General features: G+C 45.5%; 1 pseudogene; it reads left to right on the forward strand.

The window, feature by feature from the left end:
- Positions 1-21,617: 21,617 nt before the first annotated feature.
- Positions 21,618-25,966, forward strand: LOC100842075 (annotated as a pseudogene).
- The last annotated feature ends 18 nt before the right edge of the window (positions 25,967-25,984 follow it).

Raw genomic sequence — 25,984 nt, forward strand, 5'->3', positions numbered from 1 at the left:
AATGCAAAATCATGTTTTTGATTTCTTGATGAATACACATGGGCAGTCATCATTGTTAGAGTAACCCTTTTTAATGAGAAACTCACTTAGTCGGTTGTACCACATTCTACCTGACTGTTTTAAACCGTATAAAGATTTATTCAACTTTACACAGTACATGTTGCGTCTTGCGTTAGTATTCGGAATTTGGATTCCATCTGGAACCTTCATGTAAATATCCGAATCTAATGACCCACAAAGATATGCAGTCGCGACGTCCATCAACTGCATAGATAGACGATTTTGAACAGACAATGAGATTAAATATCAGAAAGTAATTCCACTCATAAACAGAGAATATGTGTCATTGAAATCAATGCCGGGTCTCTGCGTGAACCCTTGTGCTACTAGTCTCGCTTTGTATCTCACCACCTCATTGTTTTCGTTCCTTTTCTAGACAAAAACCCATTTGAATCCCACTGGGAAAACATTTGGAGGTGTAGGTATTACTTCTATAAATACCTTCCTTTTATTGAGCGAGGTCATTTCTGCTTGAATTGCATCCTTCCATTTAGGCCAGTCGGAGCGTTTTTCACACTCGGCTATGGTCTTTGGATCATGATCATTTTGAAAGTTGTTTACAATATTAGTAGAGAAATTAGCGTCGACAAACGTAGTCTTTCTATTATATATTTTTCTAGTGTCTAATTAATTTGTGAAAATTTCGTTTACCTTTGGTGACTGTTCGCGATTTCCCGTTGCGGTTAAGTCCAGGTTTTCCGATGTCCCAGCATCAGTAATTGAGTTCACTACTGAGCTGGGTTGTGGATGTTGGTTATCCACAGGTATTATATTAGCCAATTGATCTCGGCCAATTGATCTAGGTACTTGATAATTGATGGTGATTTGTACCCCACATAGATCCCTAATTTTCTATGTGGTCCCATTGGTGTACGTTGTGGTGGTGAGATCGGTACGTAAGTAGCGCAACCGAATTTTCGCGGATGGGAAATACTTGGTGGATTTCCATGTACTAATTGAAGGGGAGAAGTAGTATGATATGCAGTTGGTCGCAATTGAATTAAATCAGCGGCGTGTATAACCGCATGACCCCAACAAGTTGTTGGTAAATTACAATTCTGTAATAAAGGTCTTGCAATAAACTTAATTCTCTTAATAAAAGATTTAGCCAAACCATTTTGTGTGTGAACATATGGGACTGAGTGCTGAACTTCGATTCCTAATGCCATGCAATAATCATTGAAGGCGCGTGAGGAGAATTCAGCGGCATTGCCCATTCGAATTGTTTTAATTCGATGTTCTGGATAATGAGCTTTTAGTTTAATTACTTGGCTCATTATCTTTGCGAATGCATGGTTACTTGTGGAAAATAGACACACATTAGACCATCTTGTTGATGCGTCGATTAAGACCATGAAATAACTAAATGGTCCAGACTTGGTTGGATGGGACCACAAATATCTCCTTGAATTCGTTCAAGGAACTGGAGTGGTTCTACTTGTATTTTAAGATAAGAAGGTCTTAAAATGAGCTTGTCTTGTGCACATGCTGTGCAAACAAAATCCTGAGATTTTAGGAATTTTGTTTTATTAAAATTATGACCAACAGAATTATTAATAATTTTTCATATCATCCCAATACCGGGGTGACCAAGGCGATCATGCCAAGTCTGAAATGTATTGACATTCTGAAAATTATTTTATACGCAACATGGGCTACAGGTTTTATGTATGTATAGTACAATCCGAACGATAAAGAAGGAATTTTTTCAAGAATTTGTTTGCCATATCCGTTACTTTTTGTAAATAGGAGAAATTCCTCATTGTTGTCATCGTGGGTTTCTATATGAATCTCATTTTGATGGATATCCCTATAACTTATTAGAGTACGAGTTGAATCGGGATACGATAAAGCGTCCTCGATTATTACTTGTGTACCCATAGGAAGTGTGATGATGGCACGTCCAGAGCCAACAATTAATGTATCGCGTCCAGCGATTGTCAAAATATTCCCTTGCGTTTTAGTAAGGGTTTGAAAATATTTTGTTTCCTAAGTATAGTGTTTGTGGTGGCGTTGTCCACAAGGCAAAGTTCTTTGTCCATTTTGGATTGACTCCCGTAGAAAAATATATATGGAAAAGGAAGAATTTTAATATCATTCTTAATAGATATATAGAATACATACAAATTTATTTATGTAGTAGCTGAAATGCCCGTGCGTTGCAACAGAACAACAAAATAAAATGATACATTCAAAAACATGCATCAGAACCTCTCTTTGCTCTTCTTTAACGATCCCGAGTATCCATTTAAAAAAGTTTTCTTCCGAAGATTGTGTCTCTATACTCTAGTCTCTCAAAATAGAACAATACACTTTCTTCTGAAAATTATATAACATCACCCGGTCAAAGAAGTTTTGAGACGAAATCACATAAATTTTTTAGTTCTCTCCACTATCTCACTTCACCCAATTAAACAAAGAGTTAGAAGGGGCAACAAATTTATGTTTTGACAGCTGGATGTTATCTCTACTATGCCCTAGGTGCTGCCACCATTCTCTCTTCCAGTCTGTCTCATTAGCTTCTTCTAACAATTTGCCGTCTTGTCGTTTAATTTAGCCCAAGGAGGAGACGGCCGTGGCTAGGAAACAAAAGAGGGGACCAGCCATGGCCGCGCCTGGGAGATAGAGGGGACGGCCGTGGCTTCGGTTCCTTGCCCGATGGGTGCCCGATCGGGTCTCATCTTCCGACTCCCGTAGTGTTTCGGCGGAGCGATCTTTTTCCCATCAGATTCGGAGTTGTTGCCCGACTCTTGTAATGATCCCACTGGCGATGGATTCCCTCGCGGAGTTCCAATCCAATTCGGTGCAGGTAACGGGCCAGCCGGCTTAGTAGCTCCAGTCCAATTTTGTGTAGGTAACGGGCCAGCCAGCTTAGTAGGCCTAATATACGTGCAATCTTGGGGGCCCACAATTTTTTTGGAAAGTTTGACAGACGAGGTGAAGGGAACGGTCCGTATTTTTTAGATAGGTATAGATTAATTTGATAATACAATATCGTAATTTACAATACATATGTCAAATATGTAGGTACCAAAATGCTGATACAATAATTGTAATATTACAATATAAATGACAACGGTCACTATAATTTATTTACAACAATACTTAGGAACGTAAATATAGATAATATCTATTTCGGAGGTAGGTGAACTAGTTTAGGTCTCCAAAAATATCATTTGAAGTAAATTCAATGATCATGCTCTCCGTGCTCATTAGATCCTTAGACGATCGGATTGTCGGGTTGTTGCTTGGTTCCTTCTTGATGTCATGCGAACAACCGGCTTCCTTGGAATTGTCAGATTGGAAATTGAAGTGATTCAAATCTTGGTCCTTGATGAGCAGGTCGCTTGCGTCCTACGGATTGGAGGTACAGATCTACCAAATGACAAGGGGTACCGCATTTCTTTGTAATATGCTTGTAGCACCGACATTTCTGACAAACATTAAATTTGTCATATTGTCGCTTGAAAGTGCCTTTCCCCTTTTCCTGTACACGTGGTTTGTTTTTCTTGTTGCCCTTTTGCTTGCCTTTGAAGTTGTCTGGTCGATTAGCCAATCCATTGAACTTGTTGTTTTTCTGAAAATTAGCATGTACTTCAGGCAAAGGTGCAGCGCCTACGGGACGCTGATGATGGTTCCTGATTAGAAGTTCATCATGCTTTTCGGCTTGAAGTAAAACATGGATAAGATCAGAATATCTATTAAATTGGCGTGCACGATACTGTTGCTGGAGGATCCTCTCGGCCGGAAGCATAGTGGATAAGGTCTTTTCAATCTTTTCCGCTTCAGAAGGTTCCTTCTCGCAAAATTGCAACATTGAACAAATTTTATGAACGGCATGATTGAACTCTCCAATAGATTTAAAATCTTGTAGGAGTAGTTGAGTCCATTCATGTGTGGCTTCAGGCAAAATCACAGCCTTCTGCTGTTCATATCTAGTTTGAAGGACAAGCCATAGTGTGTATGGATCTTCTTCCATGAGATACTCTAATTTGAGATCAACATGGATGTGGTTCTTTATAATATATAAGGCATTATATTTGTATAAATTTGCGATGGGCGGTTGTCCCTCTTGAGGAGGTTGTATGGCCGCTGAAAGACCGTGTGACGCAAGGCTCACTTTTACGTCCATTGCCCAAGTTGGATAGTTTCGACCGTCGAGGGCGAGTTCATCAAACTCTTTCCTGGTCATTTTGTCCTACATGGTGTTGAAAAACCATGGATTTTGTCAATTACTAGTAGGTACAGACAAAATATTGTGGTCATTGTTGTAATTAAATTGCAATAAAATGCATTAGATTTAATCGATGTTAAATTCATATAGTGTAGACCTCAAATAACACTTTGAAGATAATCACCAATTATTGATGTAGATCTCTCAGCTCTACGCGAAAAATTCGCTGCTTTCAATAAGGTGTATGTTCCCACGGAACATTCAAAGCCATTTAGCATTTTACCGTTATTGAAAGACTATACCACCTTGTGTTATTTTTTTAATTTAATATTGGAAAAGCACGTTGAACGTAGTCATTGTATGTATTCGACACAATGTAGACCTCTCAGCACTACGCGAAATAATTCGCCGCTTTCAATAAGGTGTATGTTCCCACGGAACATTCAACGCCATTTAGCATTTTACCGTCATTAAAAGTCTATAGCACCTTGTGTTTCGCATGTATTAAATTGAGATAGTCACATAGTGATAATTTTTTCTTATCACTAATGGAGATTTTTCTTGAATCAAGTCTAATTTAGACATTTTTTATGCCATTTTGGAACTTAATCGTTGAAGCAAAACTCTCAAATATGTAAGAAATAAAGATCCCAATTGCAAAGTCATAAATATCACATGTAACAGGGGATGTATATTATACAAACACATTGAACAGGACAATATTTACAGAGACAAATATGTCTTGTATAGGAATCCAACATAATAAATACTGCTAATAGTATTAAACAGAAATATGGACCGAATCGCGAATAACCCAAAGTTCTGGGCTTTTCTGCGAAAACGGTCTTCTGCCCGTTGAGGGGTGGCTGGTGGTTGCGTGGGGCTTTCTAGGCTGGGCCTTGGTGGCCTTTTGGGCCGGCCCAGATCGGGGCAAGGGGTTAAAGGAGGCTCGATCGGGTGGGTAGTTAGGGTTTCCCCTAGCGATCTCACGCACGACGGCGCCGACTCCTGATCCGTTTTCTCCTGTTGCAGCCGCCTCTCCCAATCCCTTCTGCTGCTGCTTCCGTTGATCCCCATTGCAGCCACAGCAGCCAACCCCCACCACCATGATGCGATTTAGAGAGAGGAGGGGAGACCGAGCACCTCCGCATTGGTGGCGAGGCTCGGCGGGATGGAGGAGTCGTCAGTCCGGGGCTCCTCCTTGACGATGAAGATCGTTGCTGCCGGAGTTGGCAATGGGAGCGGCGTAACCGGCGGTTCTGGTGCAGACGCCGTTCTTGGAGGAGTCCGGCAGCGACGAGTCCACCGGCGACGAGGCCGCCGAGGTCCTGTGGTCCTGCGGCGACGAATCCACCGAGGTCCTTTGGTCCAGCGGCGACGGCCAAGGTAAGTTCGCCGGCGGCGAAGTGCTCCGTGGCATAGGAACTCGAAGAGATTAGTGAAGATCGGGGGCAGATCGTAGATTGCCATCTTTTTCTCACCTTTCTTCTTCTCTGTTCTTGTTCTTGCTCTTTGATTCTTCTCGCTCTATTCTTGCTCTGTAACGGCAGAGTCTAGCGTGCATGATAACGTGTTGTGAAATGAATCTGTGTGCGCGAATGAACGGTTACAAGGTTAACTGCCTAATTAACTAATAATTAATCCTAATTGATCATAACTAATTATTCTCAACAAAAGCAGCTGTGTATTCTGTATGTATACTGACTGTTGTTCCTTTTCTCATCACTGCCACAAATTCTGAATAATCTATCCTCAAGTCCTACATGTGCCAGTCAAGAAATAATTTAGTTTCTTCCAAATACATGTGCTATCAATTCTGTATCTCTTTTTTCCTAATAAAATGAATCTGTGATGTGCAACATTGCATCTGACTTATATATGCAGTGAGGCTACATAGCCCTTTTTCCTGTTGCGTTGTCGATCACAGTTGGCTCCAGAGATGACCTCATTGAATTCATTAGCATTGTTGCTTATTTGTTGTTGGCCAACTCACGCCCTGTTGTCGAAATAGATGTATCGAGGTCATATTGTCTTTCGGGTCAACAACACAGTCAGAAACTGTTGCTTGGCATTACTCACCTCTAGTGCCTTCCTGTTTTCATCTATAATTTTCCTTTCCAGAGAAAGAGGCATTAAGCCTGATCCGATTGTTGACAGAAGTCTTGAACTCACGTTCTTGTAGTCATTCTCACCATCCATTTACTGCTTCAAGAAAGGGATTCTTGTTATATTGTTAAAGCACACCATCGACATAATTCTGCAATTAGCTTTCATTCATTGCCTGAAAATGGCATATGATAAATTATAAGAAGCACGGTCACATGGACCAATAAAATCAAACCAACTAAAACCGGCATCTCAAATCTAAGCAATTCTTAAATTTGGCTTCTCCGGCATGAATGCTACATTATGCTAGATTCATCTTTTCTTGGCTCGATCAGAACAACCTTGAATTAATTTCTTCCCACGCCCATCCTTCTGATCCCCATATTGCATCTCAAAATCAATCTCACTGAAAGAAAGTTCACTGGCTAAATTTGGATCAGCAGGTAATCTAGAAACCACAAGGAAAGGAAAATTGGAGAACAAACCAAATAGATACCTGTTTGTTGTGCACATCCACCTCATTTTGTCGGTTGCCTCGCCAACCAAGGATTTATGGTTTAGAGTTTCACCATTGTTTCTCATTACCTTGGTGACATTGACAACGCAAGAAATTTGTACGGCACAATTTTGAGAAGGTATGCGTGTGCATAGGATTTTCTTTTGTTAATTATGCAGCCTCGGCACCTAAAAATAATAATACCCAGCAACTAAAAATAATAGGACTGGAATAGCGCGCGACGCCGCGCTATAGCTCTCTGGCGCGACGGCGTGCATGCTAGCAAGCGGCAGCGTACCAGGGTCCGATGGCTGCACGCGAGGTTAGCATGCAAGCAGCTGCAGGTCTGATGGCTGCATGCGAGCAGCAGGACACGCAAGCAGGAGAGCAGCAGCATGATGCGCATGCATGCAGGAGAGCACTTGGCGTGAGATACTCCGTCAGCATCAACCCGTGTCAGGTTTTTCATGTCTTCCACAACATTTGTACGAGTTTCAAACACAACAGCACAGACGTCCGAACATATGGATCACAAGAAAAAATATATATCTAAAAGGTCGCATAATTTGTCACCCCTAGTTGGACTGGACTAGAGCATGGCGGCCGCGCGTTAGGAAACTGACGCGGTGGCCCGCAAGGATAGCGGTGGAGGCTGCCACGGCGGCAGGGAGCAACAAAAGAGAATAGAAAAGCTCTAAAAAATCAGAGAGTATCTCTGGTTGTTGATCTCAAACCAACCCAATACTTATTACACGTAAAAACTAAACATTTACAAAAACTATCACCGCGAGTTGCAACACACTATTGAATACGAAATGTCACCTTTAATAAATACAAAATAACCGTGTCAATCTATTTTAAGTCAAAATCTAACACCTGCCACCGCATTCCGCATCTCCGGTACTTCAAATTGAGTTAATCCCTTTAGAATGAAACCCCCCCCCCCCCCCCCAACCCCAACCCACCCACAACCACCCACGCAGACACACCTTATATCCATGCCGTCCCTAATGAACAAAATTGTCGCCCCTAGAGATTACTAATTGCCACAATCCCGTCTAGTCAAATTGACACCCCCATTTTATATAAATTGGCACCATTAATTAACACAAATTGTCACTTCTGTTTAATACAAACTGTTACACTTAAAGAACTGAACGGAAATTGCCATCCTCGATTAAAAATAAATTGCCACCCTTGATGAAAACAAACTGCCACCCTTAATGGATATAAATTGCCACGACGTAATGAACATAAATCGTCATCTCCTAATGAACACAAATTGCCACCCGCAATGAACACAAATCGCCATCCCCTTGTGAATACAAATTGCCACCCCGTAATAAACACAAATTCCCATGCCCCTAGTGAACACAAATTGCCATCCGTAATAAACACAACTAACCACCCACCCTCAAAGTGAATTCAAAATTTGCATTTGTATTGCCACCCGTAATGAACAAAACCATGTTCATTCATTTCAATAAAAAAAGTCTACCACCCACCGCCGCATCTCGCATCTCGTCCACTTCGAATTCTATCACCTCCGTTCAAAATGACCCAACACACAACTCTAACGGAACACAAAATTGCCACCCATAATGATTACAAATCGCGACCCCGGTGAACACATATTACCAATGTACTCTCTCCGTTTCATAATTCTTGTCTCAAATTTACCAAAAAATGGATGTATATATTCCTAAAAAATGTCTAAATACATGTAAAATTTCGACAAGAATTATGAAACAGAGAGAGTATATCTTCAATCAAAATTTCCCACCCACCACTACGTCCCGCATTTTCTCCACTCCAATTGAGCTACCATTTGTCAACCTCATTCAAAACTACCACAAATCTTATTTGCATGCCGCCCTTACTGGACACAAATTGCCAACCCTACTACACACAAATTGGCAGCGGTAACAAACAAAAATAACCATGTTCACCCTTTTACATCAAATTATCACTTGTAATTTACAAAATTTGCCACCTCTAATGCGCATGAGTTGCCAGTGTCTTGTTGTAGTCTGAAAGCAACACCCACAGGAATGGGCGCCGCCCCGCGAATTCCAACCTGTGTGCCATCTCGGCCACCTCATCCCCCGACAACACCACCAAGCTGCCCCGCGAGGCGTACACAACAAAGCATGGTTGGCGCGCGTCTAGCCACCCGACAAAGTCCTCGGCCGCCCGTATCATGTCGAGACGGCGTCCCCCTGCTAGAGCTCGACGAGAGGACCCACGGGGATGAGCGACGGTGGCACGGGGATCACATCTGGGAGCGCGTCCACTGCGACCAGCTCCAGCTCGGTAAAGGAGTCGAGAGCGAGACAGCGTGCGCGGTGGCGGGACCGCGGGGGCTGCACGCAGGGGGTGCGCTCAGTGGCCCGGGCAGCGCGCGGCTGCGGAGACGGCGCTCGGCAACGACTTGGGCAGATGGGGGCTGGGGCAGCGCTCGGCGCAGCGGCAACGCGTACGGCGGGCGGCCGCGCGGCGTGGGGAGGCGGCAGCGCGACGGGGGCTGGGGCAGCCCGAGCGCGCGGAGGCGGCAGCGCCCGATGGCGCACGCGGTGGAGGGCAGCACATAGCGGCGGCGGGGCCATCGCTCGGCGCGCGGCGGCGGCAACGCCCGATGGCGCACGCGGTGGAGGGCAGCACACAGCGGCGCGGGGCCAGCGCTCGGCGTGCTGCAGCGGCGGGAAAGGGGCAGCGCTCGGGGGCCGGGTCGTGGCGGGGATGGCGCTCGGGGGCGGGGGCGGCGCGCAGGAGAACAGCGTCGCGCGGGGAGACCGCAGAACGAACGTTCGTTCGTTATAATTTCCGAAAATAATAATATCCAGCAACTAATAAACACACGCCATCCAATTACCAATTGATGCACAATCACTTGGTCCAAACAATCACCTTCGACGTGCTTTTACTTGCACCTCAGTGCATCTCCAAGAGGTGTCCTATATTTGGTTCCCTAAAACTGGTTCTAGGAATAGGAGAGAGAAGAGATTGAGAGATTTTTTTACTTCTTCTCCAACAGGTTCCTATACTCCATTCCTTATTTCTTTTCTTTCCTCTCAATGACAAGTGGGACCTGCATGTCAGTGTCACATTACTACTTTTCTCCTCTTCTTTTTCCTCCTCTCTCCTTCCTCCCCCAAATCTCGACGTGGTCCTGCTCCTGCCAACCTCGTAGCTCTGCCGACGCCCGCCCGCCGCACGTCCCCACGCTCACCGCTGCCCCGCCGCTTGCCTGCCCGCGCAACATCGCCGCAAGGCCGTGCTCCTGATGCGGCCGGAAAACAACACGGGGAGGCACCTTGGACCGAGTTCGCCATCCAACAGGTCGAGCCGGAGCTCTGGATAGCCGCGCCGGCCAAATTGTGTCCCGCTCCGGCCGAATCGACGGCGGAGCGAGCTCGCAGCCGGCGGCAGACGTGGGTGCGATAGGGTCCTCGCCGAGACCCGATTCAGTGAGGGATGGGCTCGGGAGGGGGCGGCGGAGGCGCAGGGAGGCTTTGCCGGCGTCTAGACATGGCCGGCGACGAGCCTGGGCGGCGGCGCAGGGAGGCGCTGCGTACGTGTCGGCCCGGAATCGCGATGAAGGGCGACGGTTTTGTTCCCGCGTGCGCTTCACAGATTTTAGGGAATGGGCTTCTCGTTCCCTACATCTGCTACATCTAGCGAAGAGGAGAGAGAAAATAGGAAAGTTTCTTAAAACTTTAGGAAAAGGAAATGAGATAGGAAACCTGTTGGAACAAATTTTGGATATTTTTAGGGAATGGAAACAGTTACTTTAGAAAATGGCTGATTTTAGAAAACCTCTTGAAAATGCTCTAACATCAGATGAGCATGGTACCTATCAAATCTCAAAATCCAAAGGTACAGGGTTGCTTACCTTGCCCACATGATGCATCACGTCAAAGGCCAGCCGCGCGGCCGCTGTCTTCAACCTCTAGGGATCTGATTCTTCTAGGGAAAATCTTTTGGTATCAGGACGCCAGATTTGCCAAATCCTTTGCCACGATTCATCGATGCTCCTTGGGACACGTGTGATCAGGAGAAGTAATATGTTAGCTAGGGAGGGTGGAGACGCTTGGGAAGAAAAGGAAGATCCAGGGCTGGCAGCGGCTTTGAGAAGGGCAAGATGCCGGCGGCGCAAGCAGAGATGCCAAATCTTTGGCGATGCCTCCGCCCTGCGCACGAACATGGACAAATCCGAGCTCTTCCCCATCGGCTGCAGCGAGGCGCGCCTTCCCTGCTAGGCGTGGGGTTTTCTCGTGCACCTACCTAGGTCTCCCCCTCAACCCCCAAAGGCTCAAGGCCGTGGCTTTCCAACCTCTCATCGGCAAAGTGGGCTCTCGGTTGGCGGGATGGAAGGGCAGACACTTCACCAGGGCGGGCAGGGTGGTGCTCGCTAAATCGGTCCTTTCGGCAATGGTGACCTACCACCTCACGGCTTTCTCGATCCCTTCTGGCATCCTCAAGCAAATCAACAAGCTCATTCTTTCCTTCATCTGGATGCGGCATCGCGGCCCTTACCAGGAGCCTTCATCCTTCTCCCTAGTGAACTGGGGAACGGTCTGTAGGCCTAAGGATCTGGGCGGCCTGGGCATCCCGGACCTGAGTCGTTTTGGTAGGGCCTTGAGGCTGCGTTGGCACTGGTTCTCTTGGACTGAGCCGGGCCATCCTTGGAATGGGCTCGCCACCCCTTGCACGACGGCCGATTTGGACCTTTTTCGGGCCTCCACTCGCGTTCAGATCGTTAATGGAGCCAAGGCCCTCTTCTGGCATGACCACCGTGGCTCCCGGATGGCTCAATAGTGAAGCAACGCTGGCCGGGTTCGTTTGCCATCGCCACCAGAAAGCATCGATCTTTCCAAAAGGAGCTGAGTGATCAAAACTGGGTGCGTTCGCTTCTGTGCATCGACTGGGCTCGGCTGATAGTTGACTTCGTTGAGCTTTGGGGCTGCGTCACTAGAACGGTCCTCTCTGACTCGACCGACTCCATTTCCTGGCGTTGGTCCATCTCTGGTTCCTACTCGGCCGCTTCCGCCTACCGGACGCAATTCATCGGCTCGGTTCCCCCCTTCTCGGCGGACAAGGTGTGGAAAGCCCAGGTGGAGCCCAAGGTCCGATTCTTCTCTTGCACAGTGTTGCACGGGAAAATTTTAACAGCGGACAACCTTGCGGCTCGGGGATGGCCACACACGCCCATCTTCTCTCTCTGCCACCTTCACCCGGAATCCATCTTCCATCTTTGCGCTGAATGTCATTTCACGAAGGAGGTCTTCGGCCTTATCCAAGGTTGGAGCAATTCTGCCCCGGCGATACCCTCCTCCCCTTCATCAGCCGACACCATCTGGGAATCCCTTCTCAGAAGAAAGCCCAAAACCGAGAGGCGGGAAATTAGTTGTCGACTCTTATACATTTGGTGGGGCGTGTGGAAGGAGCATAATAGACGCATTTTTAGGACCGTGGCTCTCCCCCCTAGAGGTGGCTCTCCTGATTTGGGAGGACATCAGGGGTCGTGTTCGTGCGTGCTCCGCGGATCCGGGAGATTAAGTTGACCGGTTCCTCTTTTTCTTTCTTTCTTCTTTTCCGTCTTTCCCGGGATCCGTCTTGGATCCCCTTGTACAGTGCTTCTCTTTCTAATCGAATGACGGGAATCGACCGTCTCGTACCTCAAAAAAAGCAAAGTTGCAGAGGAGATGAGGCGAGAGATGCACGACAGGAAGACTTGTGAATCGTTTTTGGTAGTCTAACGTGGAGAGTTATGGTTCGGTGTAATAAAATCTAACGGTTGAGATTAATTATAACTTTAGCAGTCTACGGTCAGATATTTTGCTTTTTTGTAAGATTTTCTAACATACTATTTTTTTGTGGTTGCTCCGTCATGTACTTTTAGTATATAATAGATTTAGGCCCTCTTTGATTCATACGAAATGTGGAGGAAAAATGTAAGGATAGGAAATTTTCCTTTGGTGGCACTATTCACTCGTTTGATTCAAAGGAATTGGGTAAAGGAAAAGTGGAAGAAAAATTCCTTTGATCTTTGTTTCAAAGGAAAAACGTAGGAATTTAACAATCCACTCATACCTCTTTTTTTAATTCCTTTGCACACAAAATGAGACAAGAGCGTTCATCTGTATAATAACATTCTAATTATACTAATCCATGTGGTTTGACTTTAATTTGACCGTGTTTTGTAGAATTCCTGTGTTTTTCTTATTCTTATGAATCAAACACCCATGTTTACAAAATTCCTGTGTTTTTGAATCCTCTATTTTACACAGGCATTCCTATTCTATTCATGTACCTTTTCTGTTCCTGCGTTTTCAAAATCCTATGAATCAAAGGGGCCCTTAGCAGTCTACGGTCAGATGTTTTGCTTTTTTGTGTGATTTTCTAGCATCCTATGTTTTTTGTGGTTGCTCCGTCAGGTACTTTTAGTATATAATATATTTACCTCCTTATTATCTCTCACGGTGGAGCTCGTGCCTTTCACAGTCAAACAATGGATCGACAATAGACACCGAACAATTTCAGTGTCCATAAAAGGCACTATGGTACCTGACATTAGGAAACGAGGCAAAAAATTGTCACTTTCATTAAATAATTAGAATGTTTAGACAAGAAAAATATCTGACAACGTCGTGATCGAAAAAAGAAAGAGCAATCTCCTTGAAGTGACTTCCGATGACACAACCTTCCCTATAGTCTACAAGAATTCGAACTGAGCAAGAAACCGCATGCCAAAAGTGAAACGGGAACACCGGACACACAGTTGCGTGCATCTTATGCAAAAAAGCTTAGCGATGCTTATCAGCTTTTCTCGTTTCCCCTGTTTTGGAATTTGGACTACTGTCCCTTTCCCCCTTTTGTTTGTAGCTTCCTTCTCACACCTGTTGTCCCAAAATGAGATCCCCAGTTCTCCATGCTCTCCTCCTCGGCTCCTCCATCTTTCGTCTCCTGCTAGCTCCCCACTCCCTTCACCTTACGCCGGTCTCGACGCCTGCGATGACCTTCTGCGCCGTGCTGTGCCAAATCCCGCCAAGTTTTCCAGCATTGTATCTCATCGGCGTCCGTGCTGAGGTTTTCTAACAGGTAATCTAGCTGTCTGGCTACTCTCTTTATTCTCATTGCTGTCTTCTTTGTTTTGGGTTTGTTCCAACTGTTCTGTTGGATGTTGCCATGCCTGATTCTCTGAGCTTCTACTCGTTTAAACCACATTCTGCTTGTTCTAATGGATCACACTCGACCAACACTTATGGTGCAACTTAAAATTGGACGTGCTCTTGACAAAAACAATAAAAATTAATGTGTATCTTCACTAGCACGCAAAATGGCTTTTCAGAAAGGAAGGATTCCTGGCTTCTGCACTCCGGCCAGCAGGAAACTAAGGAGAAAGCGTGACTTCTGCTAACCTACTTATTTATAGCGTTGTGCGCCTTTTGGCTACCTAAATTCCTGATATGATCCTAGGATCCTACAATTCCAGGAAATGACCTATCATTAGTATCAAGTACTAATATTATAGCTCTGCATCTAGCGCTCCTGTCTCATGCAGTCCAAAACGTGAAACTGTTACTAATATCTACTCGTCTACCAAATGTACAAAACACCGTTAAGTCATCCAAAAACGTCACGCAGTGGACTATGGATAGAAATATGTATGGTTCTGACAGGCGGAGGTCAATTTTGAATGACCAAATCTATACTCATGCAACATTGGAGAGACTAAAAGTAGACTTCGCAGAGTTATAAGAACATTTACATTTAGACTTTAAGTTTTTTTATTTACTTGAAAGTACTGTTACAAGAATAAAAATTGTACATCCCGGTTCAAAATAAGAATGGATGTATGCACTTTGTTTTCTTTCTTTTCACCATCATTTAGTTTCTAAATTGTTCAAGCTGGTATATATTGTTGTATGGGAGAAAGGCCATCTACTGTACAATGACATACTAGCATTCCTGTTATTACTTACAGCAGGTCATCAGAGTAAAAGCATATCAAAAGGAAAAACTAAACGAGGCATGACCATCACAGCAGAGATCTTGTTAGAAATATGGAAGCAGTGGCAAATCCAGCTGGTGGTGCTCGCCAGCTTCACCTTGCAGATCTTCCTCTTCTTCAGCGGCAGCATCAGGCGGTACAGCGCCAACGCCCTGCTCAGGCTTCTCATCTGGCTAGCTTATGTTGGGGCAGACATGGTGGCCGTGTACACCCTCGGTCTCATATCCCAGCAAGACGAGAATGCCACGACATTGGTTGGATGCCACCAGACAAAAGAATCAGATGCATCCACCGGGGGCACTCGCAGCCACACGCTGGCATTCTTCTGGGCGCCTTTCCTCCTCATCCATCTCGGCGGGCAGGACACCGTCACCGCTTTCTCCATAGAGGACAACAACCTGTGGCTGAGGCACCTACTGAACCTGACCATCCAAGTCTGCTTGGCCTTATACGCATTTTGGAAGTCGATAGGTGGAGTTAATCCACGGCTTCTAGCTCCGGCCATCCTCGTGTTCCTCGCTGGAATCATCAAGTACGGAGAGAGGACATGGGCACTCAAGTGCGGCAGCCGAGACGGCCTCAAGGAAACGAGTTTGCCTGTATTGCCAAAGCTGAATGTGGAGGTTGATAAGAACAGCTATGCTGGTACCATATGTTATGTTCTAGGATCCATAGTTAGCATCCGGGATCTCTTCTCAGGGCGCACCATCTCCCACATGAAAGAGCGTGAGGTCTTCAGGTTCCGAGGGGACAGGCCCCTTGACCAAGTGGCCAAGTTGCTGGAGGTTGAGCTTGCCATGATGTATGATGATCTGTACACCAAGGCCATGGTGCTTCGCACAAGGATCGGTGTCGTGCTCCGGTGCATCAGCCAGGTCTCCCTGATTGCTTCCTTTGTGCTCTTCCTGGTTGGAAACAGCAAACATGAATACAATAGAGCCGATGTCTCGATCACATATGTGTTATTCATCGGCGGCTTTGGTCTTGAAGTTTGTGCTTTCATTCTGATTATGGTGTCTCCGTGGACTTGGGCTTTTTTCAAGGCTCGAAAATGCGACAGGCTTGCACGTGTTTCATGGCTTCTTCTCTCAAGTAGCATCGGTTGGCCGGAGAAGAGATCACTGTGATCAAACTCCATGGGGCAGTACAACTTCTTGAGCTCGTGCATGGGCCTGGATCAACCGACAGCTTCATCAAAACAACTTACAATCGTCAGAAAGATGTCAAATGCAGTTGAAAAGAAGCTTACTTTCATCAGAAAGCTACGAAACACAAAGAATGTCAATGTGAGCAAGGACGTTATGGGCAGTGTGGTGACGTGGGTCGGTCGCCTTGCTCGAGAAGAGTTTACAAGGATTATGCAGGAGCAACACTGGGTGAATCTTCGCCCGATCATCAACGCCACATTGAACTCCACAGCTAATTCTTTCGGCGATAACATCATCATCTTGCATACATACACAGAATTGCACTTACAGAAATGCCCACGCAATGAGATTATCGGCATCGATGCTGAGACATTATCTACTACCATGGATATATGCAGAAAGATATCCAACTACATGGTGTACTTACTGGTTGTGCAGCCTTCCATGATGCCTCTAAGTGGCACCGCAGAGGACACAATAGCAGAATTCTACGAGAAGATCAGCAAGAAGGGCAGCAGCAAGGAAGATGTCCTGGACACTGCCTATCACCTGGTGGAAGATAAGCTGGAGTTCGGCTACGAGGAATGCCTGAAAGAACAGGAGGAACCTGGGCCGTGGCGCGAGACACTGGCGGAGATTCAAGATATGTGGATGAGGCTGCTGCTTTACGCAGCCGGCAAATGTCCGGTGGAGCTGCACGCCCAGCAGCTAGGCAGAGGAGGGGAGCTCCTCACCTTGGTCTGGTCGCTGATGGCGCATAATGGCATTGGAGATGTTGGTCATCAGGTTGATCTTAGAACTAGTGATGAAACTATGGCAGGACCATTTTGTGCATTTTATTTTCCTAAAGAATCACCACACATTTCTGCATAGGCTAGATACAGATATGCTGTGTGAACTGTAAGTCGATGCCAAAATGCATGGAGTAATTTTTGGGTGCCCAAGAATTTATTAATTGAAGTTCAAAATCATGGCATGTGTGATCTTAACCGTGGACTAGAAAGTCACATCAACAGCTCATCCTCATGCGTGCATTGATCTACATTTTCGATAAAACTGACATATAAATGCAAACTTGAGGGCTTCCTATATGAGATTGATGATACGAAATTTACTTATAAACAAAAGCCTTTCTCTAGTTTGGATGGAACCCATTGAAGTTCTCCATAGTAGTGAATACAAAACACTCCATCTGACTTGACCTTCCCGACGGAACTTGAATTACCATGGAGCTAACAACATATGAACGGAAAATCATGTTACAACAAAAAGAAAAAAGGAGCATATAATCTATTTTTCTTGGCCAATATCATTACTTTAGGATCTCCAAAATCGTCGTCAGTAACATTTTAATTCCTTGGAAGAAAAGAACTCTGTTCTCACATAGGCATTTCAACAAACATGTGTCGGGCAAGTGCACTGAACAAACCTGGAGCTTTCTTGTCCCTTAAAATTTCTCACGTCAAAAAGATTACCATCACAGGACAATGTGATGAACTCGAAGGATATCTCATTATGATCTGCTATTCTAAGGAATAACTTATTCGGCTGAAATAAGAAGAGCTTGGGGTGAGGAAGGTCAAAGTGGGAGGACTAAAAACAGCGTCCATTATAGGAGAAAGCTGTTCTGATGCTTACTCTGGAGTATGCAGATGACCAGAGCCCAGAGGTTGTTTCCATCACATCTGCCATAGATCTTGATGAATAGGCAGCCGCGCGCGGTGTAAACACGGAGCACGCCGCCAGTGCTATTGTATGCAGGATGAACAGGTTGTGATGTCTACCGCATCGAGGGTCGCTGCCCCTGTGCATCAGCCCCGAAACTTGCATGATCTCAATCTCAATTGTCAATCCCTGGCTTTCCCCGCAAAAAGGAAAATCTCAATCGGCAGGCTTGAAAGATTGGAGATGGCTTACCGAGTGGCGGACCCAGGCAGTGGTGGCACTACGTGGCACCAATCCATTGCGCAAGCAATTGTCCCCTTGCCGGCGGAGGGCAGACGGCAGTTCCCGATTGCCGCCTTGCGGTGCACGGCCGGCGGCGTCCCTCTGCGGAAGAGGCAAGCAAGCGTCCTGCCGACGTGTGCCCCGTGTGTTGTATTTTTTTACACTAGCAAAGATCTGAGTTGTCGTGGCCACTCTACTCCAACAAAACTACCAATGGCTACGGAATCATATTTATGCGTATCACGATCTTTCGACAGATGATTGATTGGTTTTCATGATTTTCAAGATAATTGTATTTTTCTAAAATAATATTTTGACATAATTTTATTTATCGGAAATTTTAAAAACATGAGCTACACATATTTAAACAACTCATGCATAACACAAATTATTAATTCCGTAGCAGAGCACGGACATTTGACTAGTTGTTGTAATGAAAAGAACAGAATGCACAGCCGGTCTATTAACTTAGCGCACGTATATGCTGATTAGTCACCGTACTTGCGAAATGCTAAATTCTAGTATTACAACTTGGCATATATGAGCAAAACTACGAATCTGTAGGTTTGAACGCTTACGTGAATGACCACGCGGACATGCGGCAATGCAATGTTTACAAATAACCCCTCCTCGTCTGGTCTCAACATAGAACATCCTTTTCACCACATCCTCAAACACTAGGCCATCCGTGGCCACAGCGGGCTCGTCATCGCTCCCACCGCCAAGCCATCGAAACCCGACCGTGAGCATCTCCAGAAATACGTGCCGTAACGACTTCTTCTTGAGGTTCCAACGCAGGTGGCCGGTGTTTCTTTCTCTGCCAAGCGGGCCTTGCCCGTCGTCTTCCCCATTGTGCACAGCGTCATCCCCACGTCGCCCCCGACCTGCCTCCGTCCCGTCCATGGCCAACAGCCGACACTCTTCCCGTCCCTTGCTGCCCCCTCCCTTCTTATCCATTCCTCTTGGCTTTCTCCCCCCCCCCCCCCCAACGCCCCATCTTCCCCCATCTCCTTTTCTCCCCTTCCTCTCCCTAAAACTCTCTCTCCCTTCTGTCTCTCCCCACCGTAGTTGTCGCCCTTCTCCAATTCCGGCATGAAGCCGTCCACAACTACAGCGCGCGCACAGGCATGCGCCGCCGCGCATCTCCTGGACGCCCCGCACGCTCGAGAGGCCGCGCGCCGCTCATCTTCCCCACCTCCGGCGGCAATGCCTCCACACTCGGATCCCTTCCTTCATAGCCTCCCCTGCATCTCCGTTCCGTGCGAGAGCATCGCGGTGATGAGATACCAGTTGACGCGACGCTGCGGAGGAGCTTCAGGAGGCGCGGGAGGAGCGCCAAGAGGTAGGCAGCGAGGTTAGACGTGGGAGAAGGACTCGCTTGCACTAAGTAGTGAACTACACGCAGCACAGTGCAGCCATGACGAGCCTGGGATGCCTCGGGCTAGGGATTTGGAGGAAGGAAGGAAAACCTCTTTTTTCGTCATGATTTTGCAATTTACCTCCTCCCATATATAATTTAGGGTGTTATTTGTAAATAAGTCGAATTGTCGAAACATACGAATTCGTATTTTTGACCCCGCTCGTACGTGTCAAGTTGTAACACTCGAATTTATCATTCTGTAAGTTGACTAATCTGCACATACACGCCAAGTTAATAGACTGACAGTTCATTTACCTCTAAAGAAAAAAATCAGCATATTATCTAGGAGTAAAATTGTCTTTTCATCTCTTACTTGACGGTCAACTAGCGGTAGTGGTATATTTGTATCCATGCAAATTTTGAGTGGCAAATTTGGAACCAGAAAATTCTGAGTGGCATTTTGTACATAAGAGCAAAATTTGAGTGGCAATATGGAATTCTCTCTTTATACTAAGATTTGTGCATTGTCATTTTTCATTAACTCTCTTTTAGATTTTCAGTTTTTTTTCTTTTTCAAAAAGGAGGGAATATCTCCTGCCTCTGCATAGATTTTCAGTTAATGTGTGTATGTGATCATTTACGGCTGTATTGTGTCTACAAAATAATTCACTGTCATTTTGCTTTGGGCATACGCTGATTGATCACATGTACCATGAAACAGAGAGCATATGAAATCGAGTTTGGCGAAATTTTTGTTTCTTTTGCGAGCCGCGAGCGGCAGTTTCAGGAGATCTGCGTGACTGCGTCGCCGGGAATCATAGGGCAAAACGTAGATGCCCACCAGTCACCAGGACACCTTGTGCTATCAACTTCAATTCAATACTCTGTACATGTTTTTCGCGTTTCTTTGATGAAACTTTTGTTTTTGTCCTATCGACTGGACTCACTTTTGCTTTGCTCTCCTTCCTTGCTCTTTCCCTAGCCGTTGCCCTCCCTCCTACTGCCAGTCAGTCTCACCTCCCCAGCCTCCTATCGACTGGACTCACACTCACTTCGGCACTTTCTCCTCGTCCACGCTTTGCTAGTTGTTCCTCAAGCGCTCCGATCTCCCTCGCAGACCCCCCCAAGCTTGACCGGAGTCTGCGGCCAGATTGATCAGCGCGGCATTCCTTATCCACATCGCTCAGGTAATGTACTCCGTGTTCTTTTCTTTTTGGGTCCGTGACTTTTTTTCCATAGAAAACTGGTTTGTTGCTGATGAGCGCGCGGCTCTATTGGCCAAACCGTCTTTCACAGAGTGTTTATACGACCGTTCTGTTGTAGACCGTAGACCGCATGACTCTTGTAGGAGAAAAAAGACGTAGACCGTAGGACTAGTACTCCCTCCGTTTCGAAAAGATTGTCATGACATTCTATACAATGTCAGTTTAAAAAAAAAACCCTTGTACAATAAAAAATGAACAAAACATCCTTGTGTCTAATTGCACGGTCTCCTCCACGCTCGCCTCTAACCTCCAGCGTCCGCCCCTGGTCGCCTCTCACCTCCAGGCTCCAGATCGCCTCTCACCTCCAGCTTCCATGTCCAGACCACCTTCTGCAGCTCCAGGTCCAGATCCAGCTGCCTCCAGGTCCCCTCTTGCAACCCCCACGACCCCACTTCCAAATCCAGGACGAACGTACTTGAAAGCACCCGCGGAGGAGGCTTCAGCGGTCGAGCTCGTCCATGAGGCTGTCGACGTTGGAGGAGGAGACATAGACGAGCGCGTCGAGGTCGTCCTGCGGGAGCTGGTACCTCGCCGCCGACGTAGCACAGCTCGTGGTCGCCCGGACGCGGCGGCGGGATGCAGCCGCCGAAGCTGCCACCTGATCCACGGCTTCTGGACTCGCAGCCCACGGATCCGCCGGTTTCGGCCTCGCAGCCACCGGATAAGCCCTCGGCGACGCCGGATCTGGCGATTCGTAGCAGTCTTGGACAAGAAAATCGAGTTTGTCGTGGAAGGAAGCGCAACGAACATGGGACAGAAGGAGAGGAGGAAAGGTGACGAGACGAGAGGGGAAGGGGCCACGGAGGTGAGGCGAGGGGAGCGGGGCGGCGATTGCTTTGGGAGTTCCAATCGGAGCAAAGAGAGAGAGGGCAGCCGTGTGGGGGGAGTGCTCGTGCCAGAGGCGAGTGACTTGTTCCGTGAACGCGGGTTGATAACATACAAATACGAGGGGTTTTCTGAAAAATTGCCGTCGCGACAATCTTCTCAGAACCATTTACTCGTATTTTCGAGGGGAAATTTGGGAGATCGAGGATTCAACTTTTTTTCTTTTCTTTTGAGAAGGGGAGATTGGGGGAAATTTGGTCGCTCGCAAACATGGCACGTCGCGTCTCAGGCTCTCAGCTCACCCTCGCAGCAGCCTCGTCTGCAGTCTGCACGGAGAGGGCGCCCCGGGCTCGGCCCTAGCCTCTGCACGGAGATGGAGCGCGGGTGCCTCTTTACTCGAGCTCCGCCCCCGCTAGCCCTTGCTGGCCGCGCACCGCGCATTCCGACACCGCGACCGCCTGGAGCCGGTATCGCCCCCAAAGACCCCGACCTGAGGACCTCCGCCTCGCTCCGCTCCTCTTTTAGGTACCGCAGTCCACCTCCCCAACAGCTAATTGTAATACCCCTCCAAGTACAGTATAGTCCGTGTATTTATTCGAAATGACCAGGCAGATGTCTTTTTTCTGGCACTAAAATTTGCTATGGTTCTGAGGTCACGGAGCAATAGGCACTAGGCAGACACAAGTTATAATATCATGGTTTCTTAGTAGTCTTCTGGTTTCACCTCCCTTGTTTCTTTCAACTTTTGATTCACGGGCAATTCAAGTTAGTTCATTCTGTAATTTGGGTTATTCCATCGATTGTTTTTTCTAGTCAGGAACCATGTACAATTGCAGATATTGATGCTATAACATTTATCTTTGATAGATAGTTATATATGCTTGTCTTCATCCAACAATTATACTGTATATACCTGTTTTTCCTAATATTGAACTGTAAAAAAGTTCAATAATTGCACTGGTTTTTTGTCATTTATATAGACTCAGAAATTACTAGTGTTTTCTGTTTTTTATAAATCTGTGAAGATATTAATGTTATATATGGGATTATTCACATTTGTAACAGATGTTAGCTGGCACAGTTAGCACTAGTTCATCAGGAGGAACATTGATGGACATGCACCTCCTGAAAGCAGCTACACATGGTGATGCCATGTCAATGAAGGATATGGCTTCAAATAATCCAAGCATCCTGCTTGGAAAAACATCACAGGGGAACACCTGCTTCCACATATCCTGTGCTCATGGCCATGAGGAATTTTGCAAGGACGTGTTGGCGCTAAACCAGTCTCTCCTCTCGGAAGTCAACCTTGATGGGGAGACACCACTTATCATAGCAGTTACACGTGCCCATGCCTCTTTGGCTTCTTTTTTACTCGGGCGCTGCCGTGTACTAGGATTGAGGCAGGTAACACTGCAACAGGACAAACATGGATGTAATGCACTGCACTATGCCATTCGCTGCGGCCACAAGGATCTTGCATTGGAGTTGATAGAAGCAGAGCCTGCCTTGTCGCAAGGTGTGAACAAATACAGTGAGTCACCAATGTTCATCGCGGCCATGAGAGAGTTTCAAGAAATTTTCGAGAAACTATTGGAGATTCCGGATTCTGCTCATTCGGGGCACCTTGGCAACAATGCTCTGTATGCTGCTGTGAGAAATGGAAATCCAGGTGAGATCTATGGGGTACAATACAAGTTAGTACAAATTGTCATTAGGATTTTAAATTTAGGATTGTCTAGATCCTAACTAATGTTCTAGTATTATTGTGCAACATAACTAGGCAACATATCCAATGAAAACACACATTCAGTGCAAACTGAATGGTGGTTTTCACCAGATATGTCGCCACATAACTAATCCTCAGTTTATTACGTGTGTTCTACATCCCAGACTATCATCATCTCATGGCTGTTAATAATGTTTATATCTTCATTTGTTTCTAGTCATTGCTAAAAAAATTATGGAGACACGTCCTGGGATGGCCAGAGAAGATACGGATGGGAGTACTCCAATAATCTTGGCTGTGCTGTGGGACAAGATCGATGTGCTACGTGTGTTGTTGGAACACGATTTGTCTTTAGGGTATGAACTAAGCAAAGAAGGTATTTCTCTGCTTCAGTTTGCCGCATTTCGTGGTCATGTCGGTGTTGCTCGAGAGCTTCTTAACCATTGTCCAGATACTCCTCATGGCAAAGAAGATGGCTGGACATGTCTTCATGAAGCTGTATGGTTCAATCGTACAGAATTTGTTGAATTCATCCTGAGGGCACCACAACTTCGAAAACTTGTTAACATGCGAGACAACCAAGGAAAAACTGCTCTACATCATGCAGTCCGGAAGTGCAATCCTAAAATTGTTGCTGCTTTACTGTCTCACATGGATATAGACGTAACAGTAGAAGACAACCTCGGAAACTCAGCAGAATGGGAATTAGGGAATGCTACAGATCTTGCCAAGACTTTAAACTGGGTACGTGTCCAAAAATAGTTACTAATATTATGACACAAATATTTACTATATCACACCGCTTTCGTTCATGATGCAAGTAACTAGTCATAGAATCATTGATGCTGAAGCATAGAAACTAACTTCAGAGGTTGCAATACATAAGGTTGCGTGCTTAGCTTCGGCAGTCAATTACTGGGGACCACTTGTAAGGGAACTGAAAATGATTTTAAACTAAAAACTCTGCTCTCTTATTTCTTTTTAATATTTTAGTAACCATTGCTAAATACAAAAAGACGAATACTCCCACACAACTGCACATCTGTATCTGTAATAGTTATATTATTATTATTATTATTATTATTATTATTATTATTATTATATAAACAGGAGTTAGTGATGGTGATGATGGTGCACCTTTCCCCCTAACAGTATATAACCTTTCGCATCTGTGTACCCTTTATTTTTGCAACAAACCAAACAACCTAGTGCGCAACTCACTAGAAACCAAACAATTTGTTTATTGTTGTTTTTCATTTTATTTTTTAAGACGATTTGTGCTGAGTTGATGCTCTGGTGGTCCTTCATTATAAAATTTTGGCCCCATGCATCATATGACTAGAGGCTGGGAGGCTTGCCCTACCATTATATTTAAAAATACTTCAAACTTTCTTGTAGAAAGGTAAGTGACAAATTCCATGAGTATTAGATTTTCATTTAAATCTTGGTGATCTCTTTATTTGAGCTAAGTTATTCATGTTGCTTATATGATGTCATAACATATTCCCTAACACTCATTTGTCAACTTTCAATAAGGACGTGTTTATTTCGTGTTCATATTTTCTTAGTTAACTGCGGTAATATGCTTTTGAGTTATTCACATAGTAGAACAGAGGGGACTTATTATTACAGATTGCACTCTTCATTTTTAACTTTGTTTGAATTCATGCAGAATGAAGTGTCCATGCTTGTATTAAAAGCTGACCCCAGAAATGCAACTGTTTTTTATAATCTTCACAAGCAAACCAAGGAAGAGATAACTAATCTATCAAGGAAGGACGCAAAGTCATTGACTCAGACATACACAAGTAACACGTCGTTAGTGGCTATTCTGATTGCCACAATCACCTTCGCAGCTGCTTTCACCCTGCCTGGAGGATACAGCAGCGCCACCGGTAGCGAGGGACTTCCCATCATGGCAAGAAAGGTTGCATTTCAGGCGTTCTTGATCTCTGACACGTTAGCAATGTGCTCCTCGCTTGCTGTTGCCTTCATATGCATCATTGCAAGGTGGGAGGATCTTGAGTTCTTGATTTTACAGATCATTTACAAAGAAACTCATGTGGTTTGCGTACATGGCAACAACCACTGCATTTTCAACTGGCTTATACACCGTGCTAGCCCCTCGACTTCAGTGGCTAGCTATTGCACTTTGTTGTGTGCCAGTGTTATTGCCTGTTCTTACCAAGCTGCTAGGTGAATGGCCTGTGTGGAAACTCAGATATCGGCTGGGTCAAACTTTCAAGTCTGATCTCCTTGACATGGTGTGACTTCATCAATTTTTTGTGGAGCCGCTTTTATGTAAGTTCTTTTAGCTCATTGGAAATGTACATTGTTTGGCTCACATGTAGACATATGTTGATCCTATCCTATATATCCCTGTTTTTTTCAGTTTCAGTGGAACTGTGGTGGTATCAAATGTCAGTCAGTTATTACCCCTGGAGATAGCATGTACTGGTGCATTCGTCAAATTTGAGATGATTCATTGCTATCTATCTCCAGTGCGCCAGTGGCAAACACCATTGGAGATTACCACTTGAAAACAACGAAACCATCAAAAAAGACATGCTAGTTTATTGGGAGATTCCCCAGTAAACTCACTCATCACACGGCATGTCTAGTTTGCTAATAAGCTCATCTATCCTTTCTGGCTCAGCATCCTGTGTTCGCAGTGTCAACTTTTTTCAATGTCAGGTTATATGGTGGTACCAAGTGCTAACCTAGTCATATTTAACGCTATAAATTAGGTGGCATCGAGCAAAAAAAGTCTGGTTTGACTAAGATCTTGTACAGTAGTAGGGTTATTTTTTACTGAACATTTAGAAATATGTTTTTTTTTGTCGATTCACGCCTCCACATA

Source organism: Brachypodium distachyon, chromosome 4, assembly GCF_000005505.3.
Source record: "Brachypodium distachyon strain Bd21 chromosome 4, Brachypodium_distachyon_v3.0, whole genome shotgun sequence".
Taxonomy (NCBI): Eukaryota; Viridiplantae; Streptophyta; class Magnoliopsida; order Poales; family Poaceae; genus Brachypodium; species Brachypodium distachyon.